Genomic DNA, 12,533 nt, shown 5'->3' on the forward strand with positions numbered 1-12,533 from the left:
TCCCAAACAGAAAACAAGCATTCCACCATGAAAAAGGCAAGGCAGTGGCACTGTTTCTAGATTTAAAGAGATGTAACAACCAAATGCAATATAGGTCCTTGAGGCAGGCCTTTGACTGGATTCTGATTCTTTAAACAAACAAAAGGGTATAAAAGATAAAACTAAGCAAAAAAAAAACCCCATTAACCATTGTTAAATCTAGGTGGTAAGTATAAGGGTATACACTCTACGATTCTTTAAAATTGTCTACAGGTTTAAAAAGTTTATATAAAAAAATAAATGGAAAAAAAGAAGACAGAAGAAAGAGAAGGTATCCTTTTCCTGCCACTTGGGAGCCTCAGGAGGCTAATATACTAAGGATGATAGATCAGAAAGAGGTAAAGAATTGCTATGTCCTTGATGATATAGTTAAACCATGAAATTAGGAAACCTCAGAGCATTACATTGGGTATTCTTGTCACCCGAAATAATAAAATTGGCTTTTTTTTTTTTTTAAAGCAGGTTCTAAGGACACAGTAATTCAACACTGGCATTATAGGAGCTTAGCTTCTAACTGCTTTTGGCTAATATGTTAGGATCAACCTATTTTTTTCTTTAAAAAAAAACAGGTGAAATGCACGTAACAATTACTTTAAAGTATATAATTCAGTGGCATTTAGTGCAGTCATGACGTGTAAACGCCACTTCTCTCTAGTTTCAAACATTTTTCATCAACTCATACCTATTAAGAACACTCCATACCCATTATTCATTCCTCATTCCTCCTTCTCCCCCATCTCCCTGGTAACCACTAATCTGCTTTCTGTCTCTATGAATTTGCCTATTCTGGATGGTTTATATATATATAAAAAAAAATACGTGACCTTCTGTGTCTGGTTTCTTTCACTCTGCATAAAGTTTTCAAGAGTCATCCCAAATGGTAGCATGTATCAATATTTCATTCTTTTTTATGGCTGAATAATATTCCATAAAGAGTACACATATTTTGTTTATTCATTCATCTGTTGATGGGCATTTGGGCATTTCTACCTTTTGACAACTATGAGTAATGTTGATATTAAACATTAGTATACATGTGTCTGTGTGGGCATATGTGTCCATTTCTTTGGATATATACCTAGGAGTATAACTGCTGGGTCATGTGGTAATTCTATGTTTAACTTTTTGAAGAACCACAAAACTGTTTTCCACAGTAGTTGAGCTATTTTATATTTCCACCAATAACACACGAGTGTTCCTATTGCTCCACATCCTCATCAACACTTTTCTTTTTTATTTTTCATTACAGCCATCCTAGTAGGTATGAAGTGATATCTGACTATGGTTTTTATTTGCCTTTCCTTAATGACCAATGATCTTTAATCATCTTTTCAAGTACCTGTTGATCATTTGTATATCCTCTTTGAAGAAATGTCCATTCAAATCCTTTATTTTTTGACTCTGTTGTTTGTCTTCTTGCTGTAAAGAGTTCTTTGTATATTCCAAAGACTAGGCCCTTACCAGGTGTATAATTTACAAATATTTTCTCCCATTATAAAGGCTGTTGCCCTTTCACTTTCAAAAGATAATGTCCTTTGATGTACAAGTTTTTAATTTCGTTGAAGTCCGATCTATCTAGTTTTTTTTTTTGTTGCTTGTGCTTTTGATGTCAAGTCTAAGAATCAATTGTCAAATCCAAGGTCACGAAGATTTACCCCTATGTCTCTTCTAATAGTTTTGTGCTTTAACTTTTATATTTAAATTACTGATCCATTTTCAGTTAATTTTTATATAAAGAGTAAGGTAGGTATCTAACTTCATTTTTTGCCAATAGTTATCCAGTTGTCCTACCATCATGTGTTAAAAAATAGCAAACATTTTTAGGAGAAATAAAGTTAAGACTAAATCTTGGGTATGGATAGGATCCTGCCCTTTTTATGACCGTAGCCTTTGGAGACACTTACATGGCAAATCAACAAATGGCAAAGCTCAGACTTGGGAAATCAAGTGGGGGAACAAGCTGAGACATGCATAGCATCTCATCATAACTCAAGTAAGGTATGCTTATGCTCAGATCACCCTAAATGATACTATATTTCCTATTTCTACCAAACAGTTTCTAGGACTGAAGGAACCAACATTTATCTAAGAATCAAACTAAATTAAAAGCACAAAAAGTCTTTCCCTATTTGCCAACCAATAAGTATATAGCATTTACTTCTATATTTCTTTTCTTTAAGTTTTTACTCATTCATGACTCTAGGTACTGTAAATATAAATAAGAAAAAGTCTTTGCTGCCAAGGAACACAAAAGTGTATTAAGAAATATTTGGTAACAATCACAACTCAATGGATAAATGACAGAAAAGAAACATAATCAAAGAGTAATACCTAATTCAAACTTAGGAATTCAGAGAAAGCTTCATCAACCAGGTAACATCAGAACGGTACCTTTGATGGACTGATTAACCACCTAGAGAAAGGAGGTGAAGGGCATTTCAGATAGGAGAGAATATGCAAAGGCATACAAATGTATGAGAGTTGCAGACCCCTTCTCTCTGGGAATTGCTCTCCTTGTTCCAGGAAAAAAGGGGCCTGACAACATTCAAGTTCCTGGTTCTGATGTTCCTGAAGCCCAAATAAATTTCTAATTTAAATTCTAAGAGATCCCAGGATCTTCATTATTAATTCTCACTTTTACTCAGGCTGGTTTAAGACAGGATTCTGGTCGCCACCTCCAATAAAGTCCTAACTGTTCTAAGACTCAAATATTACAAAAGTGACAAACCCAAAATATGTAACAAAGTCAGAGTGAGGTAGGAAGAAATGAGGCCTCCCCATCTCAGGCTAGGAAGCTGGCAGTCCTTGTGTGTAGCAAAGCAGTTGGTTGTACTTCACATGTACTCCAAAGCTAGATGGAGCTTTAAGGGGCTTTGGGTAGTAATAGGAAATTGCCCACAGAAGACTTCTAACTTCTGTAAGGTTCTGCAGGGCAATTCAATCTGCAAAACAGAATACAAACCAATCTGGCCTCCCAGAGAGGAGATATGACACACAAAACAAGAATATAACTTGATTAAGCAAGGCCCTTTCTGTCTAAAGCCAGAGATAGGAAACCTCTATGGGTCAGATAATTAGATCCTTTGCTGAATTTCAGCAAGTGAATTCTCTGAGCCATTAAGAAACTATAAGACCCTGATGAATACAATGTAAACAGTTCCTTTCAAAACACTTCTCACAATGTTCCCTCAAACTGCCAAAAGTGCAGCCAGGGTAGAGGGGAATATAGGGGGTGACATTCCACAGATTTGAGAAAGCTCTAAATCCAGAATTTTCCATTCATGCCCTAAGATAAAGATCTCTAAGCTGGAAAGATAAGCAGAGCTAAGAAACCTAACATGGTCCTAGCTTTTCTCTTTAGCAATCTTGGAGACTAAAAAGTCTAATTATAATATTATTGGAGCTGTGATTTATCAAAGGGAACAGCACAGTATTAAATGGATGAGCAGTGAACTGAAGTTTTAAAGGAGTTTTATCATCAGAAGCCTGTAATTATTATACCTAGTCAACCCTGGATCCAAAAAGTGGCACCATATTGGAAGGGAAAGCTAAAGCACTCATAAAAGAACAATCTCTCACCCTGCCCTTACATCCCCTGTGCTCCTCTCAAATAGGATCCTGAAAAATACCGGATCTTTCTGGGCAAAGCCAACACAAGGCCTTCGGTACTCTTCCAGTAAAATATGTTAAAGGCTGACCATGAGACTTGCTGATTTTATCTTACCACTCCTGCCCTGTCGAAAATATAGCTTATGCTCTATATTCTTTCTGCTTACATCCCTCAGGGTTGGGAGCAGTGCCTGGCACATAGAAGGTGTTTAATAAATATTTGTTGAATGTAATAAACTAGTGACTAAAATACAGTACTTTTCCTTTCTCCTTTTTATCTGATTTTCTTCTCAATTGTATATTGAGACTATATGACAAAGGGCAGGGGAATGACAACAAAAAATGTATAATTTTAGCCCACAGACTGCAGGATTATGCAAATGTATATCTGGTCCAATCAAGACCAAACTAGAGAAAGTATAGCTATCACCCAGAGACCTTCAGCTGGTGGGATGGGGTACCTCCAACAATAAGTCATAGGATGATAGCTGGACCTCACTAGGGGTCATCTCCCATTGAGAAGGAGAATGAGAGCATTTATAGTTATTACCTGTTTAGGCAACATCCCACTTCTATGTAGGGCTATTTAGTAAAGAGGGAGGTCATCCCAGGGTTTATGTGGGTGTGGGGGGAACCTAGGAATTTGAAACTGGAACCGAGAAAGTTTTTCGCATAGTATTTGTACTAAAAACTACACATGTGGGAGCTTCTGACAGTCATAGTTCTCTTCGCAGAGATAGAAGACCATTGCAAACACCTAGATACGACATACATAGAAAAAAACCTAAAGGCATTTTGAGTCTTCAGTTTCAGTTGTTCCTGAAGCCAAAATATATATGCCTGTCCTTGGGTTCTATGTAACATAGCAATTCTTAGACTACTCCCTCAATCTCTACCACCACCTTTAGCATTATCTATTTTAAAATGAGTTTGTCAATTGTAACATAATAAGCCTAGATTAACTAAAAATTGTATAGTGTGTTCCCGGGACAGAGTATATGGCTGTTACAGGAGGCAGAAGAGGAGCTGGAAAGGCAAATTAAAACTTAACTGAGATCTGGCAATTCCATTTTGGGGTATACAGCACTCTTGAACAATGTAGGGTATTAGGGTTGACAACCCCTGAGCAACTGAAAATCCACTTACAACTTAAATTGGTCTTCCACATACAGATTTCCAACCAGGGATCTAATATACTGTTTTTGATCCCAGGTCAGTTGAATCCGTGAATGCGAAACCCGGGAATAAAGATAGCCATTTGTATATTTTTTGAAAAAAATCCATGTATAAGTGGACCCATGCAGTTCAAACTCGTGTTGTTCAAGGGTTAATTGTATATCCAAAAGAACTGAAAGCAAATTCTCATAGATACCTGCATATCCATGTTCACAGTAACATTATTCACAGTAGCTCAAAGGTGGAAGCAATCTAAGGGTCTATCAACAGATGAATGGATAAACAAAATCTAGTATATACATACAGCAGAATATTATTCAGCCTTAAAAAGGAAAATCTGTCACATGCTAAAATATGGATGAACCTGAGGACAACATACTAAGTGAAATAATCCATCACAAAAAGACCAATACTATATTATTCCACTTATAAGAGGTATCTAGAGTAACTGAATTCACTTTCAGAAACAGAAAGTAGAATGATGACTGACAAGGGCTGAGAGAAAGAGGAAATAGGGAGTCACTGTTTAATGGGTACAGAGTTTCAGTTTTGCAAGATGAAAAAGTTCTGGAGATTGATTAAACAATAATATGAATATGCTTAACACTACTGAACTGTACACTTAAAAATCGTTAAGATGGTAAATTTTATCTTATATGTATTTTATGATTTTTAAAAAATTTAATTAGGATGGGACCAACATTCTTCATTAAGAAATTTGGACTTACACCTAAAAGCAGAGTATCTAAGGGTTAAAACACACACACACACTCTTCATTTAAGTATAATTTACATAGCATAAAATTCACTCATTTCAATTGTACAATTTGACGATTTTGATTTAAAAAAACTATAAAACCATCATCATGTTTTAGAACACTGTCATCATTCCAATAATGTTCTAATCTCCATAACATGTAAATATGTTACATTACATGGCAAAGGAGAACTGTGATTGCTAATCAGCTGACCTGAAAATAGGGAAACTATCCTGGATTATCCAGGTAAACTCAATGTAATCACTGCCTTAAGAGTGTAAGAGAAAATTGGAAGAAAGAATCAGAGGGATAGCAGTGTGAGAAGGGCTTGCAAACATGGCTGGCTTTGAAGATGGAGAAATGAGCCCATAAGCCCAGGAATGCTGGAAGCAGGAAAAGGCAGGATATGGGATTCTCCAACAAGAACACAGCTGTGCTAAGACCTTAATTTTAGCCCATTTCGGACTTGTGAACTCTATAACTGTAAAATAAGAAATTGGTGATTTTTTAAAACCACTAAGTTTGTGGTAATTTATTACAATAGCAAAAAAACTAATACGATGGCTATTGGTTGTATTATTCTTTCTACTTTACCATATATTTGAAAATGTGCATCATAAAAGGAAAAAAAAACTGAAAATGAAGGCAGAACAAAGAAAGATTACAATTTTAAAAGGTGCTGTTTTCTGCTGACTCATTTCCTTCATCATAATTCTGCTTTCAAGAACTCAATTGTCCATTAAAGATACCTATTTTGAAAAACTCTCATCTTTCTTGCAACTCCACTTCCTCAATTTAACTGTCATGGATACCTCCTGAAAAGGAAAATTATCACTAGGTTCAGTGCTAACTGAAATTTTCAAAGATACTAAAACTCTGGCCTGAGAAGACATGAAAGTGTATGGTAACCCAAAAAGTCCCAGAATGACAAAACAGAAAACGTGATTCAGACAAAGCTATCTTCATAAACAAAAAGTTGTGGTTTACTGTTGTTCATGAAATTTTCTTTGGGACATGATTTAAAGTAGCAGTTATGAAATGATTCAGTTAATTTATAATTAAATATAGTTTTCAAACGTGCATTTACCTAACAGAGAACTTAAAACAAGCCAGCAGTGATTAACTAGATCTTATCCGACAGCCTAGCTAGAGAGCTATTTTCTAAAAAATACTAGGAACCTTTTTGATTTTCAAAAGATAAAAGTGCCAAAAAGCTAAGTTGTAAAGCAACACTCCATTCTTAAATCTAGCTGTTGATTTAAAAAAATCCACACATCTTTTACATATATCTTTGATTAAAATGCTCCACACCTGTCTAATATGTCTTGCTTTTGAGACTTCCTGATGGTGTGCTACAGGGGCCAGCATCAAAGCCTCTTCAGTTTCATCCACCCTAGAAAACAATACTGACCCTAATCTTTGGAGATAATACAAAAGTACACCTCAGCATACTTCACTTCTAAAAATGTATACTAGAGTACGCATTTATGAGAACCTAAGGCCCTATGTAATCAATCTTATTCTCTATTCTAGGAAAAGGTAAACAAGCTTTGGCCAAGTTCTATTTAACATGATGAACAAAGCCACAGCAATGTTACCATCACTACCAAATAATGCCACACGGCGTTAATGCCAACTCTACTCATTCTGCAGCCAACCTATCTCCAAATACTCTGTGGCTATATTTGGCTGCTCTCTGGTACATGTGAGATAGGTACCTTTAAAAAGCTACATACTGACAGCTAAGGGAATAAATTAAATTAGATTTAACTTGGAGAAAATACGATAAAGGCAGATTTTATGATAGTTCACAAACCTGAGAACAAGGCCCGTTTTTCTTTCACAAACATAAAATGACAGTATAAATATGTCAGAGATTGCTGCCATTTTTAGTAGTAACTAATCACTGAGAACAAACAAGGAAGAAAACATTTGAAGATTTCCTCTAAAAGTCCTGTGATACTTGCAAATAATCTCACATACTCTGTTAATGTTTTCGTGTGTTGGGCAACCAGATAAACAGATGACAAGCAGTCAGGTTTAGACACCTCATCCAACTATGGCATTTCTTACACATTAAAGAAGAAAAGGATTTTTAAAAATAGCTACTTTGCATGACACTGCCTAATTACCACAAGTTAAATTACTATCAAAAAAAAAAAAATCATCCAAAGAAACTTGGGGAAAAAGCTACCCAATTTGATTTACAAAGAAAACTTAATAAAAACTGAGGAAAAAACTTTTCTGTAGCTTTTTCAGATTCTTCCTGAAAAAGAGAGGTCTCTCAAAGATAGAAAAACAGCAAATATCCCAAATAACGAAAACATAGCAAAAGAGTTTCTGTATTTCGAGCTTCACAAAGGTCAAGGAGATCGCTCTCTTCACAGGGTAAGGCAAATAAACTTAAGTCCACACTATTAAGATACACCAAAAAATAACCAAAAATTTGCTTCATTCCCCATAAAATCCTTCATGACTCTAATTTGATAAATTCCATTTTAAAATTACCAATTATCTTTACAGGATACTGCCAACTAATAGAGAAGGAACAAAAGAATTAGAACATTACCTTTTTACAATCACTTAAGCAATAAATGACTCAGGAAAGGATGGTTAATGGATATTTTTAAAAGTTTGGATAAATATTGCTGGGGAAAATGATATTCTCTCAGTCTCTCACAGATACTTATTAATTACAGAGGAGAAAAACAGGTGAACATTATATTAACCAAATACTCAAATTTAGCATAGAATAAATAATAGCATTATGCCTCCCTATGTGAAACAATGGAAGATACAGAATCATCTATGTCTTATTTCTAACAAAAAAATGTTTAACCCGAATCCAATTGTGAAGAAACGATCACACTAATCAATAATATAGGACACTCTAGAAAACAACTGGCTTGGGCTCAAAAAATATCAATGTCATAAAACATCCAAATGATAAAGATGAGGGAACTGTTCTAGATTCAAGACAACTAGAGACATGACAACCAAATGTAACATGAGCTGCTTGGAAAGATGCTAGACTTGGGAAGGGGACAGTTATAAAGGGCATTTGGGGAGCAAATAGGAAATCAATCAAGATAAGGACTGTATATTGAACAATACTACTGTTAATATGCAAAATTCCTTTGCGGAGGTGACAATGATGCTGCAGTTATGTAGGATAATGCCCCTTTGCTTAAGGGCTAAGGGGTGAAATGTCCCAATGTCTGAAATTTATTTCAAATGATTCAGGGAAAAAAATGTATAAAATCCATAGACAGAACCCTCATATACTGCTGGTGGTAATGTAAAATGGTAGTTACCTTGGAAAAGAGTTTGGCAGTTTCTTTAAAAAATTAAACCTAACTTTACCATGAAAAATAGCAACCCATTCCCAGGTATCTGTCCAAAAGAAATTAAAACACACATCCACAAAAAGTCTTACAAGAGAATGTTCATAGCAGTTTTATTTATAATAGTCCCAAAGCAGAAACAATCCAAATATCTATCAACTGGTAAATGGATAAACAAATGTAATATATCCATACAATGGAATACTACTCAGCAATAAAAATGAACAAAATATACATGCTAAAACATGGATGAGCCTCACAAACATTATGCTAAGTGAAAGAAGCCAGACAGAAAAGACCGTATATTACATGATTCCACTGATACAAAAATTGGAGAAAAGGCAACTATTTAGAGACAGAGAAAACATTAGTGATTGCCTGAGGTTGGGGGTGAGAATGGAGATTAACTGTCAACAGGCAAAAGAAAGATACTGGAGTGATGAAAATATACAATTGGGGTGTAGTGACGATTGCTCAGCTCTGTAAACTGACTAAAAATCATTCAATTATCTATTTAAAGTGAGTTAATTTATGACATGTAAGTTATAGTTAATAAAGGTGCTTAAAAATAAAGCAAATGTGGTAAAACAGCACTTACACAGGTATTCATTGCACTAGTCTTTCGACTCTTCTATAGTTTTGAAGAGTTGCAAGACTAGTGCAATGAATACCTGTGTAAGTACTTCAAAATAAAAAGTTGGGGGATAGATCAGAATGAACTCTGTAAAACACACGCACTCCAAAATTAGTGTTTCTAGTTGCAGATTACCTAAAGGAGGTAAAGGACAGAGCAAAACTCAGATTTAGGATAAAAGAAAAGCTAAGGCTAATTTTTATCCAAAGACATGAATAACAATTTTTTCTCTACTTTGGCATAGTTTTTTTCTAATTACACAAGTAATGCATATTCACTGTAGAAAATTTAGGAATAAAGTGGAAAAGAAAAAGAATTAAAATATAAAAAGAAAATAAAAACTTAAAATCTCATCAGCTAGAGATAACGATTTATAATTTTTTACTCTTCAGGTAAAAGCAGATCCATTTTGGCAAAGAAAAGGTATCCATATATAAAAAACATTATCATAACTTGATCAATTATTCAATTGGCATACAGAAACTTTATATCATATCCAAACCGTCACACAAATCACAGTAAGAATACAAAGCCAGAATAAAAAATTTGAGATGCAAATCCAATGCTTTCTTTCAGCTCCCAATTAAAAATTGCATGCATTGGCCTCAGCTCTCTCCCAAAACCTCCTCAAATGGTGCTATTGGCTGAATAAATGTTTATGTCTCTCCCCCACCCCACTCTCCCGCCACCAAATTCATATGTTAAAGTCCTAACTCCCCAATATGATGGTATTAAGAAGAGGGGATCTTAGGGGTGATTAGGTCATGAGGGTGGAGCCCTCATGAAAGGGATTAGTGTCCTTATAAAAAGACACCCCAGAGGGCTCCCTCAACCCTTTCACCATGTGGGGTTACAGGGAGAAGTAGGCTGTCTATGAACTAGGAATTGGGCCCTCACCAGACATTAAATCTGCTGGCACCTTGATTTTGAACTTCTCAGCCACCAAATCTGTAAGAAATAAATTTCTGTTGTTTATAAGCCACATAGTCTATGGTATTTTTGTTACATCAGCCCAAACGAACTAAAACAAATGGGGGGAAAAAAACTTCATAAATTCACAAGGACAAATGAGGAGACAACATCTGGGGCAATGGAAAAATAGACAAGTGATAAATGACTTAGCCAACCTGAGCAAGCTGAATCCTCCTCAGCCAGCAGTGGGGAAAAAGTAGAGAAATAATCCAATTTAAAATGAAGATCCCCAAAAGGTTCAGGAATTAACAGCACCAAGTACCCTTCAAATGAAGATGAAGATATGGATAAAAATAGGAGAAGTTATGCATTTGCCTAAACCCAACTGTCAGACCTCAGCCAGATCCCCTAATATAGTCTAAACACTGCACCACCCTGGAGGAAATGGGTGGGGCTGTTAAACCCTTAGTTAACAAACCCTACAGTCAGGCTCACAGCTTCCAATCCACTTTTTGTGTCCTACTCTTAAAACAGGAGTAGGTAGCAAAAAAACCACCATACATTTTTTTTTAAGCCTACAGCACCTGGTACTCCTAGGTGGGCTCCCATCCAAGTACTAACCAGGCCTAACCCTGCTTAGCTTTAGAGATCAGACGAGATCGAGCGTGTTCAGAGTGGCATGGCCATAGACAGAACCACATACACTTAATGTAAAGCATCTAATATAAAAGAAAAATATTACAGCAAGCAAACAGAAAATGCAACTTGAAGAAAACAACACTGAAGAGCTCCCAGAAAACAGAGCAAAAATTTTGTCAAAAGGTGAAAAGGGAAAAGATAGAGGACCAGACCAGAAGGTCCAATATCTGAAAAATAGTAGATCTAAGAAAAGAAAACAGAGAAAACGAAGGGGAGGAAATCAAAGGATTAATTCAAAATTTTTTCTAAGAACGAGAACAGCTTCCAGACTGAAAGGGTCCCCCAAAGCTGAGCACAATGTATGAAAATACGTGCTCAAATGCATTACCGTCAAATTTAAGGACCCTGGGGACACAGTTACCAAAAGCTTCGAGAGAGGGGAAAAAACAGGATTTATTCAAAGAACAAAGAATCAGAACAGCTTCACACTTCCACTGGGGGGCAGGGACAGGAGACAAAGGAGTGGTGCCTTCAAAATTCTAAAAAACAGTATTTCCAACCTTAAAATTGCCACCTGACAAACCTGGGGTATCAACTAAGCATGAGAGTAAAATTTAGTTTCACAATACAAAGTTCTCAAATTTTATCTTCTCTACACTGTCAAGAAGTTTTAAAAAGTGGGGTGTAGGAAATAGGGGTTCTAACAAAGGGGGAGAGTGTAAAAGAAATGCCAAGGGTGCCCAAGGTGAGAGTTGTGCAGCAGACCTAGAGCACAACCAGTCCGGGTAACAGTAGGTCAAATGCTCTGGAAGAGATTTCTTCACTTAGATAAAACTGATAGGACATCTAAAGTGTCTGAACCTATTAAAAGATTCATAACTGGCATGCAGTTTGAGGATAACTTAGTAAAAAGAAAATATGCAAGAGACTGAGTAAACCAAAAATCAAGATAATTATTATTACCCTGGGGCCAGCAAAAGGGTTTGTAGAAAAGAAAAATAAATCCAAGTACACTAATGGCTCAAGTGTCAATAAACATTTAAAGAGTTAAAACAACAAAAACACTAAAAACTGACTTATCCAAATTACAAATAATTAAAATCGGAGAATGGGAGATGGGTGAATGAAACTAACAGTTACCATGTGCTGGACATAGCTCTAAACCTTTATATAAGCATCTGACACATGATAAAGATAGTGGTATCAAATCACTAGAAAATGTGAATTTCTCAATAAATGAAGGCAAACTGACTAATCATCTGGAAAACACTTTAGATATCAACCTACAACCACAGTGCCAAATAAATTTGTTATATAAAATATTTATATGTAAATCATGCAATCATAAAGAAAACAGGTGAATAATTATATAACAATTAGGTGAGGGAAAATTTCTACACATGAAACCAAAAACGGAAAATT

At 35.6% G+C, this 12,533-nt stretch overlaps 1 protein-coding gene and 1 pseudogene across 3 annotated transcripts in view; both read right to left on the reverse strand.

Moving 5' to 3' along the window:
• Positions 1-12,533, reverse strand: part of CUNH6orf106 (chromosome unknown C6orf106 homolog) — an 85,055-nt gene that overhangs the window by 57,790 nt on the left and 14,732 nt on the right. The window lies entirely within an intron of this gene.
• LOC111747500 lies at positions 11,045-11,163 on the reverse strand (annotated as a pseudogene).

This window comes from Pteropus vampyrus, unplaced genomic scaffold (assembly GCF_000151845.1).
Source record: "Pteropus vampyrus isolate Shadow unplaced genomic scaffold, Pvam_2.0 Scaffold225, whole genome shotgun sequence".
NCBI lineage: Eukaryota > Metazoa > Chordata > Mammalia > Chiroptera > Pteropodidae > Pteropus > Pteropus vampyrus.